Source organism: Tachysurus vachellii, chromosome 1, assembly GCF_030014155.1.
Source record: "Tachysurus vachellii isolate PV-2020 chromosome 1, HZAU_Pvac_v1, whole genome shotgun sequence".
NCBI classification, from domain to species: domain Eukaryota; kingdom Metazoa; phylum Chordata; class Actinopteri; order Siluriformes; family Bagridae; genus Tachysurus; species Tachysurus vachellii.
Genome location: NC_083460.1, coordinates 15,850,810 through 15,861,163, shown reverse-complemented (window position 1 = coordinate 15,861,163; position 10,354 = coordinate 15,850,810). Strand labels below are relative to the sequence as shown.

At 38.5% G+C, this 10,354-nt stretch overlaps 1 protein-coding gene across 13 annotated transcripts in view; it reads left to right on the top strand.

Moving 5' to 3' along the window:
* Positions 1-5,174: 5,174 nt before the first annotated feature.
* Positions 5,175-10,354, top strand: part of LOC132848546 (muscleblind-like protein 1) — a 121,451-nt gene continuing 116,271 nt past the window's right edge. For 3 of the 13 annotated variants that reach the window (XM_060874445.1, XM_060874403.1, XM_060874437.1), the window contains exon 1: positions 5,179-5,588. The gene's annotated coding sequence lies outside the window, so the exon portion shown is untranslated. Of the gene's footprint in view, positions 5,589-10,354 lie in introns of all 13 variants that reach the window. The other 10 variants (XM_060874471.1, XM_060874360.1, XM_060874420.1 and 7 more) reach the window with 8 other exon arrangements.

The following is a 10,354-nucleotide window of genomic DNA, read 5'->3' as shown; positions in this document are numbered from 1 at the left end:
AGACTTCTGGGTGAATTGTCCTTCAGATGAACAGGTTGAATGAATCATTCATGAGTGTAAGGTTCTGGTTACGGAAATTAAGGGTAAAGTGACTGAGATTATGGCTGAAATTTCTGAGATTAAGGTTAAGGTTACTGATTTTAAGGTTTTGGTTACAGATATTATTGTTAAAATTACCAAGATGAAAGTTAAGGTTACTGAGGTTTAGGTTCAAATGACTGAGATTAAAGTTAAGGTTAATGTGCTTAAAGTTTGGTTTGTGAGGTTATGTTTAAAGTTACTGAGAATAAGATTAAAGTTACTTGGATTATGGTTAAAGTTCAAAACATCACTAGAGCAACTCACCGTCATAATAATACACTAGATTTAATAATATCACACAGAATAGATGTCATTGATATAGATATCATTCTTCAAAGTGATGACATCACAGACCATTACCTCATAATGTACACACTAACTGTGTCTCACCACGTTATCGACTCGGTAGAACTATTATTCCGACCACTTAAGACAGATTCACAAATAACCTGCCTGATCTGTCTCAACTTCTTACTGTACCCTTAAACACAGACGATCTAGATGAAATTACTAACAGCATAGGCGCTATATTCACTAGCACATTAGACACAGTTGCCCCAATCAGATTACAGAAGGTTAGAGATAAAACGTTTGCACCTTGGTATAATAGTCATACTCACACCCTCAAGAGAGAGACCCGTAACCTCGTGCGAAAGTGGAGAAAAACTAAATTAGAGGTTTTTAGAATTGCGTATAAGGAAAGTATGTCCAACTATAGACAGGCTCTAAAAGCTGCCAGGGCTGAGCACCTGAGCAAACTCATAGAAAATAACCAGAACAATCCCAGGTTTTTATTTAGCACAGTGGCTAGATTAACAAAACACCAGAAATCTGATCACACTATTCCATCACAGTTCAGTAGTGAGGATTTTATGAGATTCTTCACTGATAAAATCGAAAGTATCAGGAATAAAATAGGTGACACTCAACATATGAGAACAACTAGTGACCCAGTCTCACCTAAGGCTCTAGACACACAACTACATTGCTTTGCAAGTACAGAACAGGAAGAGCTAGATAAGCTTATTACTTGAGCTAAATCAACAACTTGTTCACTAGACCCCATTCCAACTAAATTACTGAAAGAAGTGTTAAATAAAGCTGGTGAGCCTCTCCTTTATATTATTAACTCCTCGCTATCTTTAGTTTACATCCCTACTGTAAGTCTTTCAAGTTGGCAGTTATTAGGCCACTCATCAAAAAACCTAATTTAGATCCAAATGAACTATCAAATTACAGACCTATTTCACACCTTCCGTTTATGTCTAAAATACTTGAAAAGGTTGTGTCTGTTCAACTGAGCTCCTTCTTACAGGAGAACAATATCCTCGAAGAGTTTCAGTCAGGTTTCAGGCCCCACCATAGCACAGAAACTGCACTTGTGAAAGTCACAAATGACCTGTTCTTAGCTTCGGACCAAGACTGTATGTCACTATTAGTTCTACTTGACCTTAGTGCAGCATTTGACACTATAGATCTCAACATTCTCCTAGATCATTTACAAAATTACACAGGTATTCATGGACAAGGTTTAAGTTGGATTAGATCCTACCTGTCTGACCGATACCATTTTGTAGAATTAGATGGTGAACCCTCCAGTTTACTACCAGTTATAAACCAGTTTCTCGATATACATGCTTCCATTAGGGAACATTATTAGAAGACATGGGATTAGTTTCCACTGCTATGCTGACGACACACAGTTATATATCTCATCAAAACCAGATGAAATAACTAAATTGTCCAAATTAACTCAATGCCTTAGAGAGATAAACAACTGGGTGAGCTGTAATTTTCTGTTATTAAACTCTGATAAGACAGAAATACTACTTATAGGTCCAAAAACCAGTACACAGAAACTCTCACAATTTAACTTCCAATTAGAGGGATGTACTGTTACTAGTAGCTCGACAGTGAAAGACCTGGGTGTTATATTAGACAGCAACTTGTCCTTTGAAAATCATGTCGCCCATACCACAAAAACAGCCTTCTTTCACCTTAGAAATATTGCCAAGCTGAGAAACATCCTGTCTGTCTCTGATGCTGAGAAACTAGTTCACGCCTTCATGACCTCTAGACTGGACTATTGTAATGCATTACTAGGTGGTTGTCCTGCATCTTTAATAAATAGGCTACAGTTAGTCCAAAATGCAGCTGCCAGAGTTCTCATTAGGACAAGAAAGTATGACCATATAACCCCAAGTTTATCATCTCTACACTGGCTACCTGTTAAGTTTAGAATTGATTACAAACTGCTGCTACTAACATACAAGGCTCTTAATGGTTTAGCGCCCACGTATCTAACTAGTCTTCTAACAGGTTACAATCCTTCACGCTCTCTGAGATCACAAAACTCAGGACTTCTGGTAGTTCCCAGAATATCTAAGTCTACTAAAGGCGGTAGAGCGTTTTCTTATTTAGCTCCCAAACTCTGGAATAGTCTTCCTGATAGTGTTCGGGGCTCAGACACACTTTCCCAGTTTAAATGTAGATTAAAAACTCATCTCTTTAGTCAGGTGTACACATAACACATCCCATTATATTGTGCACTATTACACTAGACTTGCACATTTTTATGAACAGCAGATATGTTAATCCCTCTTCTTTTTTCTACCCATGCCGAGACACCCAGACATTGTACCAGCTCCGATCGTCTTCCGTGCGATGAAGTTTTTGTACCTCCACTGAGATGAGGCCAACTCTGTGAGAATCCTGAGACATCTAAAGATCTACCAGCTCCAGTTGGACTCTGTGATACTAAGAGGAGATGTGAACTCCATGTGATCCCTACACCAATACAACACTTGTCTGACTGTATATTTGTAATCACACCATCTAGTGTCACCCATATGAGGATGGGTTCCCCTTTGAGTCTGGTTCCTCTCAAGGTTTCTTCCTTTACCAATTTAAGGGAGTTTTTCCTTGCCACTGCTGCCTGAGTCACCTCAGACTTGCTCATTGGGGATAAATACATACACATACATACATACATACACACTGTGAACTATATATATTTTGAATTTTTATTATATTAATTCTTTATATTACTCCCTATGTTTATCTTCTGTTCTATGTTTATGTTCTGTAAAGCTGCTTTGAGACAATGTCCATTGTAAAAAGCACTATACAAATAAACTTGAATTGAATTGAATTGAATTAAAGTTACTGAGATTAAGGTTAAAGATATTGTGATTAAGGTTAAAGTTATTGAGATCATGGTTAAAGTTACTGGCATTAGATGTACTAGGACTAAGGTTCTGCCTACTGAAATTAAGGATTAGTTACTTAAGGTTATGGTTAACACCTGAGCAATTGAGGGTTAAGGGCCTGGCTCAGGGGCCCTGCAGTGACAACTTGGTTGACCTGGGATTTGAACCAATGACCTATTGATCAGTAGTCGAACACCTTAACCACTGAGCTACCACATCCCACGGAACCCTTAGTTAAGGTTTGGTTAGTGAGGTTAATGTTACTGAGGTTACAGTTATTTTAAGGTTAGAGAATAAAGGTAGGATTGCGTTTAAGGTGACTGAGGTTAAAGTTTATGTTACTGAATTTAAAGTTGCAGATAAAAAAGTTTAATTTTAGGGCTATCATAAGGTTTAGGTTAAATTAAAGAGGATTGGATTCACCCAGTTAACAATGACAAACACTCACTCACTCTTTCACTCATTTTCTACCGCATATCCGACAACGACAAACAATGATTAAAATTTCATTTAGTTCGAGCCATTCAATTAGAGTTAGTGAAGCCACAAGATGTCTATCACATAGTTCTTTTATTTATGTCTGTGTAGACGTTTTAATTTCGGGAACCTGTACCAGTAATGAATTAATTTTTTTGTGTTATATTTAATTTGTCTATGATATCTGTACGGGGGCACGGTGGCTTAGTGGTTAGCACGTTTGCCTCACACCTCCAGGGTCGGGGTTCGATTCCCACCTCCGCCTTGTGTGTGTGGAGTTTGCATGTTCTCCCCGTGCCTTGGGGGTTTCCTCCGGGTACTCCGGTTTCCTCCCCCGGTCCAAAGACATGCATGGTAGGTTGATTGGCATCCCTGGAAAATTGTCCCTAGTGTGTGATTGCGTGAGTGAATGAGTGTGTGTGTGTGCCCTGCGATGGGTTGCCACTCCGTCCAGGGTGTATCCTGCCTTGATGCCCAATGACGCCTGAGATAGGCACAGGCTCCCCGTGACCCGAGGTAGTTTGGATAAGCGGTAGAAGATGAATGAATGAATGAATGAATGATATCTGTATGCTGACTAACCCAAATTCAGGTGGCTTTTGGGTTGTTTTGTTTGTTCATAGCAGGATTCTTTTATACATGCCAAGATAAAATTTGTTTTAGCTTTGTTTTTATTGTAAAACACATTTTCAGGAGTCCTTGTGTCATGTACTGATATTTTATAATTTTTTCCCAGACCTAAAAACCTTTAATTTGCTATTTCTAATCTATGTTTAATATACATTATTTATTGATTGAATTCCAATTTCTATAGTAACACAATACAAGTGTGTGTGTGTGTGTGTGTGGTATTATCACTCTCCAACAGACTGAACTGAGAAGGGGGAAGGAAGCAGCTGAGTGCTGGTAAGAGCAACCAAAACCCGATTCCTGGAACTCAACCCAAGGTCTCTTCCAAGTGCTAAAAAATTGTGTGTGTGTTTGTGTGTGTGAGCGTATGTGTGTGTGTCACTGTGACTAACTATACAAATTATGCAGCAAACAATACAGCGTGCCATTCTAAGTCAGTGTATAATGTAAAATGGTCCTACATAACCTCCATAAAATTGCAAAGACATGCTGCGTTTAAATGCAAACCTTAGCGTGTGTGTGTGTGTGTGTGTGTGTGTGTGTGTGTGTGCCTGCAAACAGCACAGGGGCCCAGTAGTAGGTAGAAACAGATGCCAGGGTGCTGATTAGCGTGGGGTTAAGACTGTTAAAGTAAGCAGCAGAGTGCTGACATGGTGGCCTGAATATTTGCCCTTCCCATTTAGGACGCACTTTCTTTTTATCGTCTCTTCATTTGCTTCTACTCACACGTATATTTCCTTCAGTTCCTATTTTTTTTAAGTTGAACAGAAGTAGGGAAAAAATGTGGCAACAGGTCTGGTCCTGCTTCCTTTGGAAAGACTGCGAGCAAATGATGGAGGTGTAGAGAGAGAGAGAGAGAGAGAGAGAGAAAGAGAGAGAGAGAGGGTGTTGCTATAGAAACCTGAGCAGCATTGGTGGCAGTAGTGTAGAGGCTAATTCTGGAGAGATAGCAAACGAAGGAGGGAGGTAGGGGGGAGAGACAGAAGGAGAGAAGAAAGAGAGTGAGAGAGAAAGAAAGCGGAGGAATTGGCCATAGCCTTCCCACAACACACTGCACGGCATACCGCTTACGCACGCTGAGTGGTTTTCCCTCGTCCCTGGGCTATTTGGTGCTTCGTTACTGTCTGACAGGAACCACGGAGACAGAAAGAACGAAAGAGTGGCTCAGAGGGAGGACTCTGAGGAAATCAGGTGAGAACCACACACCTTTTCCTGCTTGACTTGAGTGTCCCTTAAGATTTTTTTCTCTCTATCTCTCTCTCTCTGTTTAAGAATCTATTTTCTTTTCTGTTTTTACTTTACCAATTAGAGCAACATGACTGCAGGGTGCTATTAGTTTCGCTTTTAACTTCAGTCAAGGGATTTTCATTAACATCTTGCAGGCTGCAAACTAAAAGTTAAAAGCACCGTGCTTGATGCCGTGTACTTGTCTCGGGGCGTCGTTTGTTGTTCATATTTCCCCGTTGCTGTAAAGCTTGTCTACTTGTCTAGCTGTATTTACATGCACAGTAGATCACTTCACAGATGCTGTTCATAAACTAGTTTGGGTTTTGCCTAATGTGCGCTGTCATCTTGAGCAAACACACTTTCAATCATCGTATCCAACGTGTTCAAAGCTTCCTTCTGTTTTAAAGCCATGGCTAACCAGCATCTTCCGAGAGCCACGTGACCCGTTCTGCTATTTGCTCAGAGGGGAATTAGTTATAAGTATGCCATCTGTTGAATTGGATTCAGAGGCGAGTCAAGGAAAGCAGTTGGGAGATGTGGGAGGACCTTGGGGATCGTACACAGATTTCTAATCAGAAAAAAAAAAATTTCTGTATTATAGGAACAAATATATAAGATTAGCTAAGAACATTCACAGTGTTCATTATACCATAACCTTAAGGCTCCAGGGAACCTTAACACATCATTGCCTTGTAATGAATTTAATACTGGTCTTGTGGATTGAATATGTGGCACAAAGACTGCTGTTTTCCCAATATTTGAAATAGTATAATTTCTAAAATGTTAAAATAAAGTGGGTGGGGCTAGGCTTTGGAGTAATAATGGTGTAAACATTTCCTTTACCAATCACAGGACTCATAGTGTACGTTCATCCCAGTTATTCATTCCCTGCTTGAGTAATCTAATTCAGTTTGAGCAACCTAGCATCTGAAAGCTAACCTAGCAAGCAAACGCTAACATAGCGAGCAAAAGCTAACCTAGAGAGCAGGTTAATTCTACATTTTTTTCCCAATAGCAACTGTAACTAAATGCGAGATGTCAGTCAGACCATTCTCATTGGAATATTAGACCACGCCCATTATGACCTTTTTTAATCGGTATGTAATGTTTTATCCAGCTTGTCTTTCTGCCAAAGTTAAACAAACAAATCTGTTTCATATCATTCAAGCATGTCTTTTTTCAAGTTTGTTGTTGCAAGATGTTTTCTGCCATTAGATATGAAAATAACCTGAGACTCTTCCACACGAGACTCCTTACTGAATCATCTCCTTCTAAAAACCATCACTTCCTCAACAGTTATCTATTTTTTTTTTTTGAACAACCCATTTTTGACTGGTTAATTTTGTTAGCTCTAAAAAATTTATTGTTTACCTGCTGGTTTCGAAAATTTACCCAATTAGACCAATCAGATTTGAGACTACAGCATGACTGTGGTATCAAGATTATTATCTTCTCAGTTTGTCACAAACAGCTCAGTCCCTGTCTTGTCTGCGCACATGCACATGCTCGCAGAAGTGTGAATGGAAAGTGAAACCATGTAATAAGAGGTTATGAAGTGACAGCCAATGATTTTGCACATACTCTAATCTCTGAGTGATTGTTATGTGATAATTAAGGCAGGCAGGAACACCAAGGACAAGAGGGCAGCCATTCTTTGTCTGCTTGCAGTAACACTTCAGCGATTCAGCAGCTGATCTCATGCATCCCGTGATGCACTGCTCAGCACCCTGGCCTGGCTTCACCCTCTGCAGTGAAAATTCACAGCCAGGCTGCAGTTATTTGCAGGGTCCTGATACTTTCCCATTACTCACAGCATAGACTCTATAATATACAGTACAGGGGTGAGTGGGTTTCTTCCAGGATTTTATGCATGTAGCATTTACACTCAGTGTCTAAAGAATCTACAGAATATTATGGTGTATTACGATAAAGAAATCTTATACAATGCTGGACTACAACTTGGTGACTTTTTGGACTTCTTTAGTGATTTTATGTTAAAAAGAAATGGAACTTTCAACTGATGTTAGCGACTGTCCTTCATGTGATAAAACTCTCCAGCATATATATAATGTGGTGAATGTGTGAGTTTACTGTGTACGTTTGATTGACTCACCATTAGAGTGTAAAAGCTGACTGAGTTTGACTTGTGCCAGCCATTGCTCCCAATTGATCAATGAGTGATCACCGATGTTCTCAATGACCAATCAGTGATCACCAATATTCCCAATGACTAATCACTGATCACCAATGTTCTCAATGAGCAATCACTGATCACCAATGTTCTCAATGACCAATCACTGATCACCAATGATCTCAATGACCAATCACTGCTCACCAATGTTCTCAATAACCAATCACTGATCACCAATGTTCTCAATGACCAATCAGTGATCACCAATGTTCTCAGTGGTTTTCAATGTTTCCCAACATCCAGTTAATGATCACCATTCTTCCCCTTGAACAATCACCATTGTTTCTCATCATTAGTTCTTGTCTGTTGTTTTGTCTGTTGTTTTACAATGACTAATCTGTGATCACTTTTGTTCCCAATGTCCAATAACTGATCACCATTGTTCTTAATGACCAATCAGTGATCACTATTTTTCCGTATGACTAACCAATGATTACCACAGTTTCTAAAAGCCAATCAGTGATCTTCATTGGTTTATATCACTGATCAAATACCAATCACTGATCATTGTTGTTTCCCATGGCTAGTCACCGTCCCCTATTGTTCCCAATGACTGGTCACCATTGTTTCTCAATAGCTCATCACTGTTCACAATTGCTTCCTATGACCAATCACTGATCACTATTTTGTGTCCATTAATGTACTTTTATTTCCTTCTATTTCCTGACTACTGCTGAATGATTTATTTTTTCAAGGAAAGGGATACCATGACCAAATACTTCTCTAGAGAAATAAGTCGTGTAATAAATCTCTTGCAGACTTAATGTTGCAATATAATATTTTGATTTAACAACATGAAACATTCCGTCTTCAAACAAGAAATTGTGTGGTGTGAATGATTATGTTGATTCATTGAATTTGTATATTAGTCTGCAATATGCTGAAGATCTGAAGACTGAGCCAAAATACTGACTCTTACTGTCACTAAACCTGGTCCAATATGCATAAACGAATGCATCTCGAAAGTGACCTTATCAGAAATGAAAAAAATGACCTTACCGGAATGAAACAGGGACCAGAGGAAGACAAGGAGGTGAGTGAGAGGTCAGTCAGAGGGAGCGGATATTAAAAAGTGATTGAGTAACCAGTCAGCATATTGAAAAGGGTCAAAGGCTGGAGACCGATAGCACATCTACTTAACCATGTGCTTCCAAGGCAGCTTTCAGCCCTGTAATCAGCAGTTGAACGGACAATTTAAAATTTTATAAATTCTCTTTCACACCATTATGTTATGATTCAAACTCAGTTGCGCGATCATAGCGTCAATTAGACCGATGCTCCGATTTAAGTGTAATAGCAAAAAATGTAGGAAAGTGTGCATATGTAGAGTGGAAGTTTAATCTCAGCTTCTGATGCTCCACCCACTTTCATGTATAATAATGCATCCTGTTCTCTAAACTAGATTTTAAAATGTAGTTGCACTGGAGATTTTTCTGAAACCTGGCAACCCTGTATAATGATATTAGCTCTGCTGCCTTGCACACATGAAACACACGTGGTGCATCAAAAATACATTAAAAAAATCATATGATTCCTAAGCATAGTGACTATATTTTGTCTCCTGTTATGGGTTTACACTGAAATTGGATTATATCGTAACCTATAGATTAAGCAAGCTATATGAGGCACACCAACCTGCTGCTGAATGACTTCACTCATGATTAGTGTAAAAAATAAATATAAATGTCTAGTAATATCTTTCACATATTAAAAACTGTAAAACATAGTTTTATGTTATTAGGCCATTACTTTATTTTTAATACCTTTTCCTCCGAGAGTTATTTATGGTCTTTATTACCTCAGCAAATCTCAGACTGGCTCATAATAAAGTTTGTACATAGCAACACTAAAATCTTCTCAAGTTGGGTTTGATGTATATTTCGGCGTATGTACTTTAAATGAGAACCAAGTCTCACAGCCTCACTCGAATATTTGTACAGTAAGAGAACAAATTTATACAGAGACAATACTAAGGAAAGGGTGACTGCATTACAGCACGACAAATGCTATTATAGTTTTTCTGCAATGAAGATCAGAAATATTATAATGCATATAATGCGCAAGTCCTGATAAGTTATCGTTTCTATAGCAACAGCTAATTCACTTGCACAACAGATGCACAAGAAACTGTTATTTAAATGATGTAACCTGACATGATAGACATTTCATACAGCATGACATGTATGACTATAATCACTACTGAACCTTATACCAGGTGTAATAAGGCATTATGTATGCTTTGTTACATGTTATAAAGACATTTCTTCAAAAACATACTAAACACACATAATTGATTAGAACCTTTCTGATGCTAATAAACAAATTCATTATTATTGTATAGTACTTATTTTTATAGAACAGTTCTAAGTGATTTTTATTATTTGTTATAACATCGTCTACTCTTCTCTTCTTCTTCTTCTTTCGGCTTTTCCCTTCAGGGGTCGCCACAGCGAATCATCTCTCTCCACCTAACCCTATCTTCTGCATCCTCAACACTTGCACCCACTAGCTTCAAATCCTCATTAATTACATCCATATA